General features: G+C 41.7%; 3 long non-coding RNA genes across 4 annotated transcripts; all 3 read left to right on the forward strand.

Moving 5' to 3' along the window:
* Nucleotides 1-4505: 4505 nt before the first annotated feature.
* Nucleotides 4506-6364, forward strand: LOC311428624. The gene is made up of 3 exons (XR_014687798.1): nt 4506-5071; nt 5407-5561; nt 6232-6364. It is a non-coding gene; the product is annotated as an uncharacterized lncRNA (long non-coding RNA).
* A 2628-nt stretch (nt 6365-8992) lies between these two features.
* On the forward strand, nt 8993-10857 carry LOC311428623. The gene is made up of 2 exons (XR_014687797.1): nt 8993-9115; nt 10153-10857. It is a non-coding gene; the product is annotated as an uncharacterized lncRNA (long non-coding RNA).
* A 477-nt stretch (nt 10858-11334) lies between these two features.
* On the forward strand, nt 11335-15174 carry LOC311428621. Of its 2 annotated transcripts, XR_014687795.1 has the most exons (6): nt 11335-11518; nt 12740-12870; nt 12985-13227; nt 14374-14533; nt 14870-14983; nt 15080-15172. It is a non-coding gene; the product is annotated as an uncharacterized lncRNA (long non-coding RNA). The 2 variants fall into 2 exon arrangements; XR_014687794.1 differs by having other exon boundaries at nt 12740-13227; nt 15080-15174.
* The last annotated feature ends 2144 nt before the right edge of the window (nt 15175-17318 follow it).

The following is a 17318-nucleotide window of genomic DNA, read 5'->3' on the forward strand; positions in this document are numbered from 1 at the left end:
TGAGAATCTCTAAGCATGGCTCTACTTTGTATTATCAAATGTCACTTCACCTGAACCATTTCAATCACAAGGGATATCCTTCTCTCAGGCTCGGTAGGACTTCCCAACTTTATGTCACCTGGAAATCTCAAAGCTCATATGAAATTTTTAGTCTTCGGCCACCATGTCCATACTGAACATACCTAAATTTGAAGTCATCTCTGCTCTGAATAGGAGGTTGGGTTTTCAGAGCTCCCTTCCAGCCTACATTTCTCCATGAGTCTTTGCCTCCTTAGCAGCTGCAGTTTCAGAACTGTCTCTGAGAATCACTACAGGGAACCTCTCCTTTGCCGGTAATTCCCTCTTCGAACAGTGTGAACAATTGCAAACTCCCTTGATTCACTTGCAGCCCCAAAGCCCAAATCCATAGATAATGTATCAGAAGCTCACAGAAAGTGAAATAGATGTAGTTCATCCCCTGTGTAGGGGAGCACTGGTCCTACAAAGGCAAGCTACTAAATTCTCTGGAAACAAATTAGCTTTAATAAATTATCTTGTAAATTCCACATTACCCGCTACTTCCCTAGTCTTATCTCTTCTTGCCACAAAACTTTGCCCAGCGTTGATGTCAAACTAACAGGCCTGCACTTGTCTGGATCACTCTTTACATTCTCCTGGACAGAAGTGTATTTGTTACTCTCCCATTCTGGGGACTATCCCTGATTTGCACAGTTGTGACGTATTTTTCCTACTTGAGTTGTTGTTCTGTGTGCCAATGCTGTTAATAGGCTAGGTAGATATCAGCTTGTCATTTTTCACTTGAATCACTGTAGATTTTTATTTCACCTCAGATGATGTTGTGCCTAGTGCCCTACCCTCATTTGCAATGGGAATCCTGTCACTGCCCTTAATATCACATTGTTGTTGCTGTTAGATGCAGGAAATAAGATTTGCAGCATTTGAGACATCATTAACTTTTGATCTATTTTTGCCTCGAGTATGCAACTGTCCTAATTTGTTCTCTTTGTTCCCCCTGGTTTCTGTGGCTTAAGTATCATTTACTATTATTGTTTAATTTCCTACGTGAAGGAGGTTTTGGGTCATTCGTACTTTATTTTTGCAGTTTTTAACCTCTGAAATGTACCTTTTCTCATTGCTTTTTTCCCATCTGAATTTTGAATTTTAACTCTGCCTTCTCTGCACTCCAGTCCCAGAGATGCTTAGTCAGACTCAATGATTCATTTCCTTAGATTTCAAAGTTTGCATTTGTAAGCCTCAAAACCTTCGTTCTAAGCCTGGTGTTGTCTGTCTTGAAATGTAAAATGAGAAAAGTCAGCTCATGATCAGACTTTATTCAAATCTTACTACATTTAAACCCGTACAGGAGCCAAGTCTAAAATGGTCTTATATTTTTTCACTTTTGTGAAGAAATCCATCACATAGTATATCTGTATGAGAATAAGTGGTAATCATCTTTCAGTCTTTTGCTGGGAAGTTGAAGTCTCCCGTAATTCCCATTATTGTTTATGTGTCTGATAACTGTAGACTGGAGCTAAGAGCAAAGAGCAGGCTAGCAAGGCTGTCTTTCTTTAGCAGCGATTTGCACAAAACCACTCTATTGCTGACCCATAACATTTCCCTAACCTCTGCTTCTTGCTAACACAAAGCACCATCTTATTCCATCCATTTGCCCTGGTTTCCAGACTTCCTGAGATTTATCAGTACTTGTATGGCATTCATGCCTTTATTTCACCCTTCCTGTGTTGACACTTGTCTTAAGAGTTTTAGATCCTGAACATGATCATCTCAAAGTTTGCCTGACAGTTTGGTCTTCCTCACATTGTCGTAGAGTATCAGGTCTCTACCACTTGAAATAGATTGTATTGGATTAGATTATTGGCACTGTCTCTTGTGCTGCTAGTCCATTATCTTCGCGGTCCATACAACTGGCCATCAGCGGACATGAAGTGGCCTTATCCTGCCCATTTACCTGTCTGGAAATCAGCCACTCTCTCTGCCTAGAACTGGGAATGGATTTTCCTCAGCTTTCTTCAAAAGCTCTGAAGTTTTCTGTGACCTTTCCACTTTTATGGTATGATAAGCTTTTGCTTCCACTGAAGGGTAGAAGTCATTACGAATAGTGCCAACAAAACAGAAACATAACAATGAAAATGATATTTGAATTCAGAATAGGTATTTAAAAAGTTCACCTTCTCCAGCACAAATGGGGAAAAGAAAAAATAAAATATATAAATAAATAAATAGAGCAGTCCTAAATCATCAAAACTGGCCAAAGAATTAGAAGAAGCACTATTTTTCCAAGGCTGCAATGTTTTCCATTCATCTCACTGGGCCAGCAGAGCACTAGAGAGCTGGATGCACTGAAGTCCTGGCTCATACCCTAAATGACCTGCAGGAAGATCTTCTTATCTCTGTCCCCCCGTTTCTCCTTTCAATCTCTGTTTTGTCTGTTTGTATCACTAGCTATCAAAGCGCTACTGAGATATGCACGTGCAGCACCCAGCACAACCTTGTTTCAGGCTCCAGTGGGACCTTTAGGCATTACCATCCTATAAACAAGTAACAGTGATAGTGAGTGTAATTACAGTTGTCAAACTATTCCAGCTCCACATCATTAGCCATGCCCTGAGCTAAATAACATTTTAATCAGTCAGATATGTCACCTGTGGCTTTCTTCACTGTCACTTGCAATCCAGCAAACTTCTTCCTTCATGTTTCTAGATTAGACAGAGGGTTCTTATCTGCAGACATCCACTTCCCTGTTCAGGAAGCAGTGAGACCTTTCATCTTCACACAGAATTAAGATGATATCCAAGCATCATGAGACACAGCGCGTATGTCTCCTAAGCCCATCCCATAAGAGCAGGACATTTACCTCACATGAGAAGAAGACTTAATGCAGAGGCAAAGCAAGATACTCGGTGTCAAAGCCATGTCTGGATGAGCATTAAAGACAGACCAATATTACCCAGTACAGGAGGAAAATCTATCATTTGAAGAAGATTATTGTCTCTGATTATTAGTTTCAAAATTAGTTTTTTCTTTGGATTTCCTCTGAACTTAAACTTAGTTTGGAATGCCTTTGGTTTTGAATAGTTCTGAAATTGTATTACTTCTCCTAAGTAAGTTGATAGTCTGTTCTATTTACGTGAAATTCAAATAATATAGTGAAGGATCTGCCATCACTTTTACTGTGTGCCAGGCTGAGAGCCTTCCTGTACTTAAAGGCAACCTATAGGAAAGCTGGGGAGGGGGTCTTTATCAGGGCCTGGAGTGACAGGACATGGACTAATAGCTTTACACTGAAAAGTTAGATTTCTAATATATTTTAGAAAGAAATTCTTTACTGATAGTACTTCACATCCAGCCCCTCCAGCCCCTGGCATGTTCCCTGCAGCCCCTCCAGCCCCTGGCATGTTCCCTGCAGCCCCTCCAAGCCTGGCACAGGCCCTGAGAGCTGGCTCCGGGGACGACCCCATTGCTGTCTCAGGCGCCAATACACACAAGGGGAAGGAATGCATGCAGAAGTCATCTCGTTTCGGAAGGGCAGAAAGTCCTCCCAAGAAGGGGAAGGAGCAAGAGGAAGGCGAGGCAGCCTACCCCAAGGTAGGGCCATCCCAGGGCACAGGAAGCTGTTGGAAAGGAGAGCAGAGAGAAAAGCAGCAGGAAGCAGGTGATCCCCATCCCTGGGCGAGCTGCGAGCCATGGGACAAGATTGCAGCTGTCCTCCAGGTGAGCACATTGTCAGCTGGCTGCTGCGCTGCTGGGATAGCAGCTGCGGGAGCCTGGCAGCAGAGGGCAGGGAAGCCAAGCAGCTGGGATCCTTCTCTGGGGAAGGGGGCACTGAGAAAGCGCTTGCAAACGGGGCACAAGCCCTCAGCCTCTGGAGGCGTGAAGGAAAGGGATCCCTTCTGGGAAGATGCTGTGGGCTTGCTGAGGCTCGAAGAACAGACGGTGCTGGCTGCTACCAGCGTGCTGCAGCAGCGGCAAGACAGAGCCGTGGTGGTTTTCCTCAGCTGGGCAGCTGAGCTCCAGCACAAGCGCTCTCTCCCTGCCCCTCCTCCAACGCCAAGGGGAGAAAAGAGGCTGGCAAGGGCTCAAGGGCTGCCAGAAGGACAGGGAGATCACTCCACAAGGAGCGTCACGGGCAAAGCAGGCTCAGCACAGCCTGTTCCAGTCCAGCCCGGGGCCTGCTCCTGAGGGGGCTCTCCACAGGCCGCGGCCTCCTCCAGGCCACAGCCACCTGCTCCACCGGGGGCTCCTCCAGCCACAGGGGGGCTGCAGCGTGGAGATCTGCTCCACGGGGGACCCATGGGCTGCAGGGGGACAGCCTGCTCCACCAGGGCCCTCTCCCTGCACAGGCTGCAGGGGAACTGCTGCTGGGAGCCTGGAGCACCTCCTGCCTCCTGCTGCACGGACCTTGGGGGCTGCACAGAGCTTTCTCACTCCTCCCTGAGCCAGACGCTGCTGGGCAGCAGCTTTTGTTCCCTTTCTTAGATGCAAGATCTTCTTAAATTCAGTCCAGCCAAGTAGGAAAAGTAAATGTGGACAGCTGTATCTTGGCAAAGAAGATAGTAGGGAGCAAGGAGGTTCAGCAGTCAAGATGGAAGGTGATGCCATGAGGCTTACAGGCTAGTCATGTTCTAGTGAAACCCAGCCTGAAGAAGAAGAAACCTGCCTGACTACTTGATGTGAATAACAGACTCTGTTCAGCTCTTTCCTAACATAGAAACGGTGCTGACTGCTTCTTCAGAGTAACAGAAGTTCGTGATACTACTGAAATAGTTGTGGTTCAGATGTAGATCTGATTTCTCCTAAGCACACTGAATTCACAACTGTTGATCCTCCAGAGGAGGCTTTGCAATTGAACACGTGGAGAATAGGTAAATTTCCCGCTGTTGTTCTCCTCTCCTCTTGTTTTGTTTTGTTTTGTTTTGTTCCTAGTAGCATAGGCTTAAGACTCTGAAGAAACAGGCTGCTTTTTTTCATTTCCAGCACTGGCTGTTCCTCCTGAGCCCCGCCTTCTATTTTTGCAGTCATAGGATATGTGAATGTAAATTCGTGGAGAGAGGTAGAAAACTCTTTCAACTGGTGTTTTTTTGGCTATGTGGGGAGAACAAATAGAGTGGCTTTGAATATTCTGGCTCTTATTCAGAGCAGCATGTGGAGGGAGACAGATGCATTTGCTTTTTTAGTGCAATGGCTTCAGAAGCAAGAGGGGCAAAAGCACTTTCTCTGGGAGCTGAAGAAGGTGTCCTAATCACAGGAGAGGTTTCTAAATGGCATATCTTTGCGAGCGTTCCTTTAGTCCGGAGGTTTTTGTTTGTTTGTTTGCCTTTGGAAGATTTTACTCGTAATATTCATGTCCTTCAGCAGAAGTGAGAAATGTGATTTTATTTTGTGCAGTGTCGCGGACCCTCCGAAATCTCCTGGGAATGATGAATACCTCGCCCAGTACCAATGTGATGACGGTAGAGACAAGGAGAAAGCAAGAAGATCAAAAGAACGTGGCCTCATTTCAAAAGAAACCGTTTTGTACGGCAAAGAGTCTTGTGAGCCTGGTGAGAAATTGCGGCAAACTTCCTCTCTCAAGTCTGACACTGAATGTAGCTCTAAAAACCTTTCCTCCTCAGCTGTTACAGAGAGATGCCAAGATACAAAGGACGAGACTAAAACCACTGAGAAAAAGCATTACTGAAGCAAGAGGGAACATGCTCCTAGTGAAGAGAAGGAGACTCAAAAGCAGATCCTTCGAGCAAGAGAAGGGTAAAGTTGAATACAAAGAATACAAACTTGAGCTCCTGATTGGCTTCATGCTGAACTCTGTGCTGTTCTTGTCCTAATCTTGGTCTCTCCATAGATAATATGGTTTAAATCCAAATAGAATCATGCGATGAGGAAGATCTCACTGCAACAAATTCAACATCTAAAATCAAAGTTGACATTTTCCGTGATTTTCTTCCTGAGCAGAAGTGTGCGGTACTCCTTTTATATTAACGTAGAGATTATTTCAAACAGTCTTGAAGTGCTTGATGACTTAACAGTCTGCAGATTTATTATCAAATCAAAAAAAACCCCGACTTGGTAGACTATTTTTTTCCCAGTTTTGAATGACCACTAGGAAGAAGGTTATTCCGGCATCAAGAAAGTCATGTGGAATGTAACAAAATGTACTGAACCAGTAAGTAAAACTTATATTTTTCTATTATTTCCATTGTTTCAACTCTTCAGATGCTTATGGATGGCATAGATAACAGAGGGGAGATCGTGGTAATCGGAGCTACCAACAGACTGGATTCTGTAGATCCTGCTTTACAAAGACCAGGACGCTTTGGCAGAGAGTTCTTCTTCAACTTGCCAAATAAAGAGGTGAGAACTTAAATTCAACGTTAGTGCTACCATGGCAAAGTCCAACTTTATAGGAAAAAAATAATTGACAACTTGAACAAACGAGTGATATGTGGAGACACTGCATTGTTCCATGGAGGGCAAATCTGGTACTGGATATATATGGTCAGGATGATACCACCAAGTAGTTAGTTCTATAATCAAACCTTTCATTCCCCAAGTTGTACCTGTTTGCTTAATTATTTAGTCGACTTGGGTGTTTTCATCATGAAGTTGTGTTTTTGGTCTCAATCCTTCGCTTATGAATGAATAGGGGATGTGTTTGCATTTGATTGTGCCCCGGATCAGTGGTAGTAGTTTGAGTCATAATTCTTTTCTTCTTTATAGTAATTGTAGCAATTGGAAGCATTGTGCCAGAAGTGCTTTCTGTGAATTTACTGACTGAAAATCAAATGTGATGAAGTAATGAGACTGTCCCAATGAAAGCTTGCTAAGTTTTAGAGAAGTTTTTTGGACAGCAAAGAAATGTTTCTGGATAAATTTTTCATTACAGTATTTTCTTCTGGGTCCTTAGGTCTCGTAGTTTGGAAACTTGTTATTGAAGCTATAAATGCCTTTTCTTTCACTGTAGGTTCCTAGAAAAAGTTCAGTATAACAAATAAGAACTATTCAATTTCCTGGTTGACAATGCAGAGTGTATATTAAATAACTGTAAAATACTTGAAAGTTGAGCAAGTAAGAAAAGCGTATTAATAGATGAGGGGTTTTGAGGGAGGACTGTTTTGTTTTTTTGTTTACTTGTTTGCCTTTTGGTTTGTTTGTTTCTTGTTGGTATTTTTAAGGAAAACTTGGGACAAGCTAAAATGCAATGATTTTGCTTCCAGGCTAGAAAAGAAATTGTCAAGATTCATACTCGTGACTGGACCCCTCAGCCACCGGACATGTTGCTTGATGAACTAGCTGAGAAATGCATTGGTAAGACTGAAACAGAAACGGATTCTTGCTTGTGACCAAGTTGTAAAGAACCTTAGCTTGTACCAGGCAGTACCCATGCTCTTGTGCCTTGCTGCACAAGTAGTCAACGAGGCAGCTGGCACACCTTCATAGCAATCAGAGTGAGATGCTTTCATCTATTTACTCTTTGTTGTCGTTCCTCTTGTTGTCTAAGAACGTTAAATGGTTCTGGGGCATCTTCCTCAAGAGTATAGTTTTTGATGAGGAGTCTGCTTCAGCTGCATAAGCGCAGGATATCAGGCAGTGAGCAACATGAAACTTCCCTGCAGAGCGGTAGCACTTTGAATTCCCTGTTAAGCTGTTTGGTTTTGGCCTTACAAATTCTTTAAATGTTGCATGTTGTAAACCTGGGCCTTGACTGATGTAACGTTTGATTTTTGTTTGTTAGGATACTGTGGTGCAGATATCAAATCTTTATGTACTGAAGCTGCGCTGTGCTCTCTACGCCGATGCTATCCTCAGATTTATGCAAGTAGGGAGAAGTTGCTACTAGACGTTAATTCTATTAAAATAAAAGCAAAGGACTTTTTCATGGCTATGAAGAAGGTTGTTCCAGCTTCAAACAGGATCGAGACTTCGCCCGTACAAGCACTCTCACCCATTTTCAAGCCACTTTTTCAAAGATCAGTAGAGAATATTTTACAAGTTGTGCAGAAGATCTTCCCGCATGCACAGCTTGCACTAAAGGAGGACCGACAGCAAGGTATAACCACAGCATCCACTTCTTTATAATTCTGCTAAAGCAAAAACTTGTGGTTTGTGCAATCAACTTATAGCTTTCAGACATAATGGAGGTAGAATTTTATTATTTGCATGTGCGTGTCTTTTTTTTGGGCAAGTCTGGAATATAACACATAGGTTTTATTGTGGATTCAAAACTGAAATGCCAAATGGAAGCTCTGAATGACTCAATACACAGTAAAGGACGATGCGTTCTCTACTGAAGCATGCTGCTTCTGACGGCAGCTAAGATAATTAGCATTTGTAGAGGTTGACTTGAGGTTTGAAGTATAATGCACCTATTTTTCTTTAAAAAATCAAAACTCAGATCTTTGGAGGGGAAGCATTTCTAGGTCAATGTTTCTAATTCCTTTCTGAAGAATGTCAGAACCAGGATACAAGTATAACTGGTCTAAGCTAAATATTGTTTTAGCTATCGTCCTTTTTAACCAGTCTCCTAATTTAAATGTTTGTGGATCGTACTATACACGTGAGATCAATTAGCATTGATACTTACTAGATGAATGGAATTCTGTGGCCATCACATCCTTTATCCCTGTGCTTTCATTGTGGGAACCTCCTCCAGAAAGAAATGGTCTTGTTTGTTTCTTTTTTAGCTATTAAGCAACTGCAGAAAGTGTTTGTAATCTCCTTTATTCTAAGGGGGAGAAAAAAATCACCAAGAGTAGCGTACCTTACACGTACACATCAGTGGGACTTAGTAGAGCTTTGTAGGGCCTTGTGCCATCTCCTTAGATCTGTGGTGGGCTGAACTCTAGGAAATAGCTTTCAGTGTGTGCTCTCAAATGAAGAAAGGGTTTTGGCACTGATTTAGAAGCTGTATTAATGGAAGAGAAAGAGACAAAGGCTATTCAGGAAAGTTAACAAACCTCTTTTGCCTTTCAGAGCATTTCAATCCTATTTTACAAGATGATATGTTTGACAGTGATGACGATGCATGCTTGGTTTCTGGAGATGAATTAAAAGATGGAATGCCTGACGGACCAGAGAAAAAACGCCTCTGTTTCAGCAGGTAAAGAAAGATAGATCCCTGTTACGTTTAAATTCTCAGGTCTGCTGAGTCTTTGTGAACAGTTCCAGCTGTTAAAAGTGCGAGGGGTGGTAGAGGAAGGGGCAACATCAAGTTTGTGTGTTGAAGGGGCGCTTGGTATTCACAAGAAGAAAGGGTGGAGGGACTAAAGTTGTAACGAAGTTGCTCTGAATGACCAAATTGAAAAGCCCAGGCTTCTCTTTGTAAGCCAAAGTGATTAGTAGACTACCAGAACAGGTTGACTTAATCCATGGCATTCTTTGAAAGACTCAAGACCACATAAATGTGCTGTCTGTCCTTTTAGCTAAAAATACCCCAACTTTATGGGTTTGTGTTGCCACCTTTTGCCCTTCTGTTTTCCAGGATTGTTAAACCAGTAGTGAATTATGTAGCAGAAAGAAAACTGAGAAATGGCTTGTTAAAACACCTTGAGAAAAAATTGAATGGTGTCTTTATTTGTTAAGCCACCAAGTTGTGTTAATCTTGTGATATTTTAGTATGGAAGTCATGCAAGCCCACAGTTGGAAAGTTAGATCATGTTGTCACAGCTGGATCAGTTATTTTTCTCCGTTTCTATTGCTGTGCTGTCCAGAAGATTTTCTGTGCTTTAGAGCAAGGCTAAGTCTCTAGCATCTTTGATTTAAGCCAGCAGAGGTACAGCCTGATTGTAGTGGGGAAACAAATGCTCCTCACCAATTTATTTTTAAATAAAAATAAATTTATAATAAAGTAAATAATAAATATATAATAAATAATAAATTTATAATAAAGTAAAGCAAGATTGCAGGGATATTAATTTGCAGTCTTGGTTTACTAAAGAATAGGAAACACAAGGGAAGAAGGTGAAACAATTGGAATGAGTGAATAACTTAACTGGAAATCTTACATGTATTTAATGTACCGCTGCCATTTGGATTATTTGGGGAGGGAAAAGAAAGTCTATAGGAAAATTACTTGGAACATCTGTGTGTCTATTCAGCACCTCATTTATAAGCTTGTTTTCTTAACTCTTGTTCTAGGAGTGCTTTCTGCGAACCAACATCACGCCAGCCCCGTCTGCTAATAGTAGGAAAAGAAGGGTACGGCCAGGTTTCTTACGTGGCACCCGTGGTGTTGCACGCTTTGGAGAAGTTTCCCGTTCACACCCTGGACCTTTCTGTTCTGCTTACAAACGTTGCATCGCCAGAAGAAATCTGCGGACAGGTACCTTTTTTTCTTTTTCTTCTCATCGGATTCACTGACTGTATGTAAAGGATCAATCGAGTTGCAAGTAAGGTGAGCAAAATTAATTGGTAATGGAGGTGGCCTTGTTTTAATGCGCTGGGATGTTTGCTTCTGTCTGAAAATCCCCTTTTCTTTTAGACAGCACCACAAACAATCTGGATGTTGTACATGTCCACATTTTCCATACCCAGTTTTACAGTGAGGCTGTTGCTAGCAGCTCAGGAAGCTGGGCGGTGTTGCTAATAAACATCTCTTTGTGGAAAGAAATGCTGTTCATGTCACTGGGATCCAGAAAGTAGTTCTCATTGCCTCCTAAGACTGTGTGCTCCCAGTAGATGGCTCTGTATCAGACTGCATGTCGGCTACTTTTTGTAGGCTTCTTCTAAATTATATTAGTAAGGCAACCGAGGTTTGGGGCTTCTGTTTATTTTGCTTTCGCACGGACATACACAACTTGTGCTGTTGCAGTATGTGCAATAAAAGCATTAACATTCAGAAAACACTTCATTTGCACAGTGATGTGGTTTTAACTAGAAAAAATGAACAGATTTGGTGTTTTTACTTTTAGGCAGGAAATCCATTTTCTTGTTTGGCATCACTACCTTAAAATATTTTTACCTTTAGTGGAAACGTTTGAGAGCCATACAAGTAAGGACAGACATGTTACACGACTGAATACTGATGTGTCCCTTAAGAGGGACATTTCCTTTCTTTGTTATGCGATGATTGTGGCTGTGGCCATATAGCTACGGTGTCTAGCCACTGCCTGAATATATCCTTCCCATCTTCTGACTAGAGTTCTCCGAATACTGATAATCTGAAAGGGTGCACAGAGAAATTCCTTATGTGAAAGGATGCTTGCCACTCTGTTCACGTAGTTTCATTTCATGGGGCAGTCAGATGGCTATGTAGCTATGTATTAACAGGTTCTTGTACGTGTTTTAGTTTTCTTACGCAAGCTTTCCTTTTCACTAGCTGATCCGAAATGCTCAGAAGACAGCACCAAGCACAATTTATGTCCCAGATATCCATTTATGGTGGGACAACGCTGGACCTGCCTTGAAACTTACTTTTCTAACTCTACTACTTAACATTCCAGCATTTTTGCCAGTTTTGCTGCTTGCTACGTCTGATGTACGTCACTCAGATCTCCCAGAAGAGGTATTTGTCAATACTTTCCTTACTATTTCTTCAGTGTCTTGTAATTTATGAATGCTTTCAGCATCAAAATGCTGTGCTTTCTTAAATGCATGCTGTTATTACTCAGGCACCCTAACAAATCACTTAAAATTTGCTTAGAGAAAAAGAATACTGTGAAAGCATCTGCTTAAGGTTTTTTCTGAGTCAAGCAAGTGACTTTCACCCCCTTCTCACACATGCAAATAATAAATTAATACAATAATTCTGATGGCTACAAAGTGGTTTAGTCAAGAATATGAAGTGCTTGAAATTACAAGAGGATGTTTTTACTGAAGAGATTTCTTCTGACAGTCTGCCATTCCATGCTATGTTGGGTAAACTGCTAATAATGCAATTTAGTAGAGAATTGAAACACTTTGATTAAAAAAAAATAAGTAAATCAGTTTCTTTCTTCATATAGGCCAAAGCTTTCCAAGCTGGAAAGCTGAGTTCCAATTTCTGCTAAAGTAACTTTGGAATCGAATTCTAGTTGTAATCCTAAATAAACTGTAGTAAAAGTAGGTGCAGAACTTCATTGACTTCTGAGAGTTTACATTAAGGGAAGGTGCCCAAAACAGGACCACACTGTTCTCATTCTGATGATTTGGTCTCAGTCACTGGGGGAAGAGAACGGGTCTTACCTAGACGTGTTTATTATCAACTGCTTTGAAAGTGCTTGAGTTCCCACAGAAGTTTTTGTACAGGCTGTAAATTCCTTCTAAAATAAGTAGTGAAATTCCTCACCTACCTTTTAATACTAGAACTTGAAAATGGAGGAAGACGTAGAGGTACTAGCTACTTCAGACACCTTTTGGTAGAGAAATAAAAACTCAGCAAAAAGCCCTCACTTGTCTGCTGAAGCCTGTCTCTTCCCTCAATAGCCATAAAGGTTCTAAGTAAAGGCTGCAGCAAGGCAAGTAAATACAAAGGAGGCGCTGTTGGATGTGGTGAAAGCCATTACTTTACCAGTGTAGCGTACAATCCCTTCAGCGAGCTTTAATTCTACAGGTGATTCTTAAAGGTGATATTTGAATTTGCCGTGCCAACCTGTGAAAATGTAGCCTTTTAAGGCCAGGAAGATAACTTTTTTCAGTTTGTGTTCTTCAGGTTATAATTAATTTGAAAAGGTACTCGTCTTTTTGGAATAGAAGATGAGTTTTTTGTGGCCTTAAATCTGAAATGTCTCTCCTCCTTCTGCTTTAGATGCAAAAATGATTTAATACGGAATTTGGAGAAGTGTGCAATATTGAGTTGCCTGGTAGGGCAGAGAGAGCAGCCTTTTTCTGAGGACCTAATTCTAAATGAAGTGGCTAAGCCTCCTGTAAAGAAAAGAGGTGAGGAGGATATGAGAAGTACATCTAAAACTTTCCTATCGAAGTTACTAGCTCTTTGGGCTTTGCTTTGGTGGTCATTTTCTGTCAGTAATTTGTCATATGCTTGTATTTGAGTACTGTAAATTGGCCAATTTTTCCTGATGAATTGAAGTTGATTGGACATTGGAAGACATTGCCTGTAGCACCACCAGCTGAGCCTCAGAAGCCACAAGAGTGATCCCCACAAAAGTAGGGATGCTGGAGGAGGAAGAGGAGGATACCTTGCGTGACCTTAGAATTTTCTTGAGGGACGTTACTCACAGACTTGCCACTGACAGACGTTTCAGGGAATTTGCAAAGCCCGTTGACCCACAGAAGGTAAAGTAGTGCTGATCCGTGTGTGTCTGTAACTTCTCAGTGTTTGTACTTCTCAGCGTTTTGGGGAAGGTTCAACTTTGTTTTTAGGGCTGCACTGTTAGGATTTTGCAAGAAGCAGAGGCAGTGCTTTTACTTCTGCTGACTCTCAAATGTCTCTTATGGGATTATTTGCTGAAAGCCCTGGTTTCATTCTAAAAAGCCAGTCCAAATGCCAACACAGTTTGCTCGTGAAAAGGCTTTGATATGTAGGCATGTCACAGCACTGAAAAGCACAGAGATCTTTCCTTATAATGACAAACAGTATTTACAGGACTACTTGAATGAAGTCTAAAGCCCTTTATTGGACTGTCAGTTCCTGTGGGAACAGGAATAGGAGCAGCAGTTTGTAAAAATAAGTTTTGAGATCCTGTTCTCTGTTTCATCTGGAACTCCTCAATAGGAATCAACCATAAGTGCAGTGTGTTTTCTTTTTCCTCCAATTGGCTGCTTAGATGCCTTTTTCTCCTTAATTTATGAGATAAGCCTAAACTAGGGGCATATATTTCAAAGACAGGTGTAACTTGAATATACCTGGGGATCAGCAAAGTCGTCTTCATGTGGGCCTCCACTGGCTTTTCTTCCCCTTTTCTCCTAGGTTCTTGAGCTGTGAAAAATCTAGACAGATACATATGTCCTCATCTGAACTGGTCATTAGGCTCCTCTTCTGCTCTGAGGGAAGAAATGAGCACCTCAGGGCCCAGTTATCTCATTCTAAAGTAGATGCCTGCAATAGGTACTTCACAGGTGCAATTCATGCACCTTTTCCTCAATGTCGACAACAAAGAGAATGCCGGATGGCTTGCTCAGCTTTCACTGTTGTGATTTTCTGAAGCAAAGTGAAATGAATCTCCCACCCTCAGTGTTTCTTCTCTACCATGCACGTGCTTCTGACCTCCCTACTTCTTGTTGTCCTCTCGTGGCCGCTCTAATGAAAAATGAAAAAGCCCTTCCATTTTTGAGAAGCAAACTGGTTAATTTCAGCATCTTCTGATGCATCGCAAATGTTCAGAGTTTTTAGGAAGTCGTTTATTTAAAGTCTTCAGAATAACTTTGGTAGACAGTGTGCAAGGTTAAGAAAACCTCTGAATGCTTGTATTTGATCTGCAGGTACCTGACTATGCCACAAGGATTAAAGAGCCGATGGATCTTTCAACAGTTCTGACTCAAATTGACTCGCGCCAGTACCTCACTGCAGGAGACTAGCTGAAGGACATCGATCTAATCTGTAACAATGCCTTCGAGTACTACCTGGATCAAAGATCTACAGGTGAGGATGTGCTTTTTAGCCCTAGTTTAAAAAATCTGTCAAACATATAGATGGATAAATGCTGTGTGCGGACAATAGACTTCGGATGGATTAGATGATTTTGGACGTCCAGACTGTAAATATTTTATCATTTTGCTACTTGGGCATGGAATTGTGATATAAGTGTTCCCAAGGAACTAGTGCTTTTGTTTTAATTAACTTCGATGTTGTTATGCTGAAAATATTCACTGAGAGAACCTTTTGGAACCAACCTATGAAGAAAGCAATTTTTTTCTGTGATCAAAACAGTTTCATTGGTTGGTAGACAACATTCAGTTAAAGTGTGTAAAATTTCAGATAGTCACAGCGCCTATGTTTTGCAAGACACTGCATATTCAATGGTGAGGAACGAAATGGATACAGAGTTTAGACGACTTTGTGAACAAATTAAAGAATCTCGTGAGAAAAGAGGTACGTGCTTTAACGCTAAGGATTTGAAGACTTGTCTCTGCATTTGTAACTGAAAATGCACGACGAAGATCTTTGGTATCTATTCTTTCTTGTAAGGTCGCACCTCTGCAGCGTGTGCTCCATGCGACAACTCAAAGTCACCACAGCAGAACCCTGCTACTGAAGACGAGAAACCAGATGAGGAGATGCCAGCGGCACCTGTAGATGCCAGTACACCCATTTCTAATGGCAAGTTGCATTTTATTCAGCTGCTCTTGTCGTTCATACCTTCTCTGTTCTTGAGGCGCAACAGGTGTCTCTGATGCCTGGCTCTTTATGGCAGAGGTAGTTTGTTTTCAAATTGACTTCCAAATGGGAGAGAGAAATCCAGAGGTCATTCATTCAATATAGCGATGAATTAAAGTTCAAAGAAAGTTGGTTCATTTGATGTACTCTTACTGGAACTTCATTTTGTAAACAGAACGACCCCCCACTCAAGGATATGACAGCTTCCCTCCCGTACTAAAAATGATAGTGCTCACCCTTGTAGGAGCAGCAATGTGAAGAAGGTCAAGGGCAGTAAGAAGGGTTCGAAGCTTTGATATAACAAGCCTTACACTTTTTTTGACAGAGCTCCTAATAAGCATCTTTAGCAAGGTCTGGAGATGGGAGAAAAACTCAAACTAGATTTTAATTCTAGGATGTATAATGTCAAGCTTGACTGTTCCTCTGAACAGTCAATTGAATTATTTTTTTTTTTAATTTAAATTAATTAGTTTATTTTTTTTAATTTAAATTCATTTGCATATAAAGTTTTTTGTTTTTGTTGTAGTTTTTCACGAAACACTAAGTTTATGTGAAAGGTTTTGCTGCAATATCTTTTTTCCAAGGATATTAAGCTTAAGTTATCCACAAGAAAACGGTGGGGAAAGGGAAGCTTTAGTTTTGAAAGCTTTTTTTTTTTTTTTCTCTCCCGGTTTTTCTTGAGCACAGCAGCGTTTCAGTGTCTGCCTGCCATTAGTTGCCCCACTACCAAGTCAGGAGGGTCAATTAAACTTGCGTGAGGCAGAATTTCTTTATCTGAGTCTACGTGGTTCACATAAATATATTCTTGTTTCCTTCTTTCCCTAGGATTATTCTTCTCCCAGTATTGAATGTTTCAACAGACACCGTTTAAGATCAATGAGCAAAAGCATCCTGCGGTGTTCAGTCTCCAGCTTTGAAGAAAGTATGGCGGTACTGAGGGGAAATGTCAAGAGAAGATGCTTTTCAAGGTACTGTATTTCTATATGTTCAATCTCTGTTCGATTTGTAGATTGAAAAGCAAGAGAGAAAGCATGTGCAGTGAGTTGTGGCCTGATAAACCTCCGGCTAAAATCAGCAGAGGCCTATGAGCATGCTGATGGCATACCAGTACCTTAAAACTAGAATCCCTCTTCTCAGTGAAAGTCTTCTGCTTTTCTAAAAAAACCTGTTTTTTTCCCCAACCCCTTTGAGGTGTTGTTGTGGTTTAACCCGGCCGGCAGCTAAACACCACACAGCCCTTCTGCAACCCTCCCACCTCCCTCTCTGGGATGGGGGAGAGAAACGGGACAGTGAAGCCCGCGAGTTGAGATAAAGGCAGTTTATTAAGACAGGAAAATAATAATAATGATGGTGATGATGATAGTACTGCTACTAGTAATGTGTACAAAACAAGTGATGTACAATGCAGTTGCTCACTACCCGCTGACCAGTGCCCAGCGTAACCCCTAGCAGCCCGGCTGCCCCGCCCTATCCATGGTGCAGCGTGTTGCCATAAGGCATAGAATTCTTTGGCCAGTTGGGGTCGGCCATCCTGAGTCTGTCCCCTCGCAGCTGTTGCTGTGCGCCGATTCTGATCACCAGTAGGACAGTGAGACACCGAAAGGTCCTTGGCTTGTTGTAAGTACTGCTCTGCAGCAATTGAAACATCGGGGTGGTATCAGCAATCTTCTAAACATCCTTTCACACATTCTAAGCCAAAACATAGCAACCTACCCGCTACTAGGAGGAGAACTAACGCTGTCCTAACTGAAACCAGGACATGTATCTTTTCCACTTGGGTGCTATTGCTCATAATTTTGAGAATTCAACATGAGCAAGCTAGGAAATGTGGGTACATACAGAACCGCGTGTATATGGCACGCAACAGACTTGGGATGTGGATCCTGCGTGAGGCCTACAGGCTTCTCTTTGTATACCATGGAGCACTGGCTTGTAAACATGGTGAAATTTCCCATCCTTGATGGGTCTAATACAACAAGTCTTTTCTCCCTTCTCTGCCGTGTCCTCTTTCTTAATGTAGGCAGTTGAGAAAGCCAAAATTGGAACGAAA

The sequence above is a fragment of the Aythya ferina genome (assembly GCF_964211825.1).
Source record: "Aythya ferina genome assembly, contig: HAP1_SCAFFOLD_103, whole genome shotgun sequence".
Taxonomy (NCBI): domain Eukaryota; kingdom Metazoa; phylum Chordata; class Aves; order Anseriformes; family Anatidae; genus Aythya; species Aythya ferina.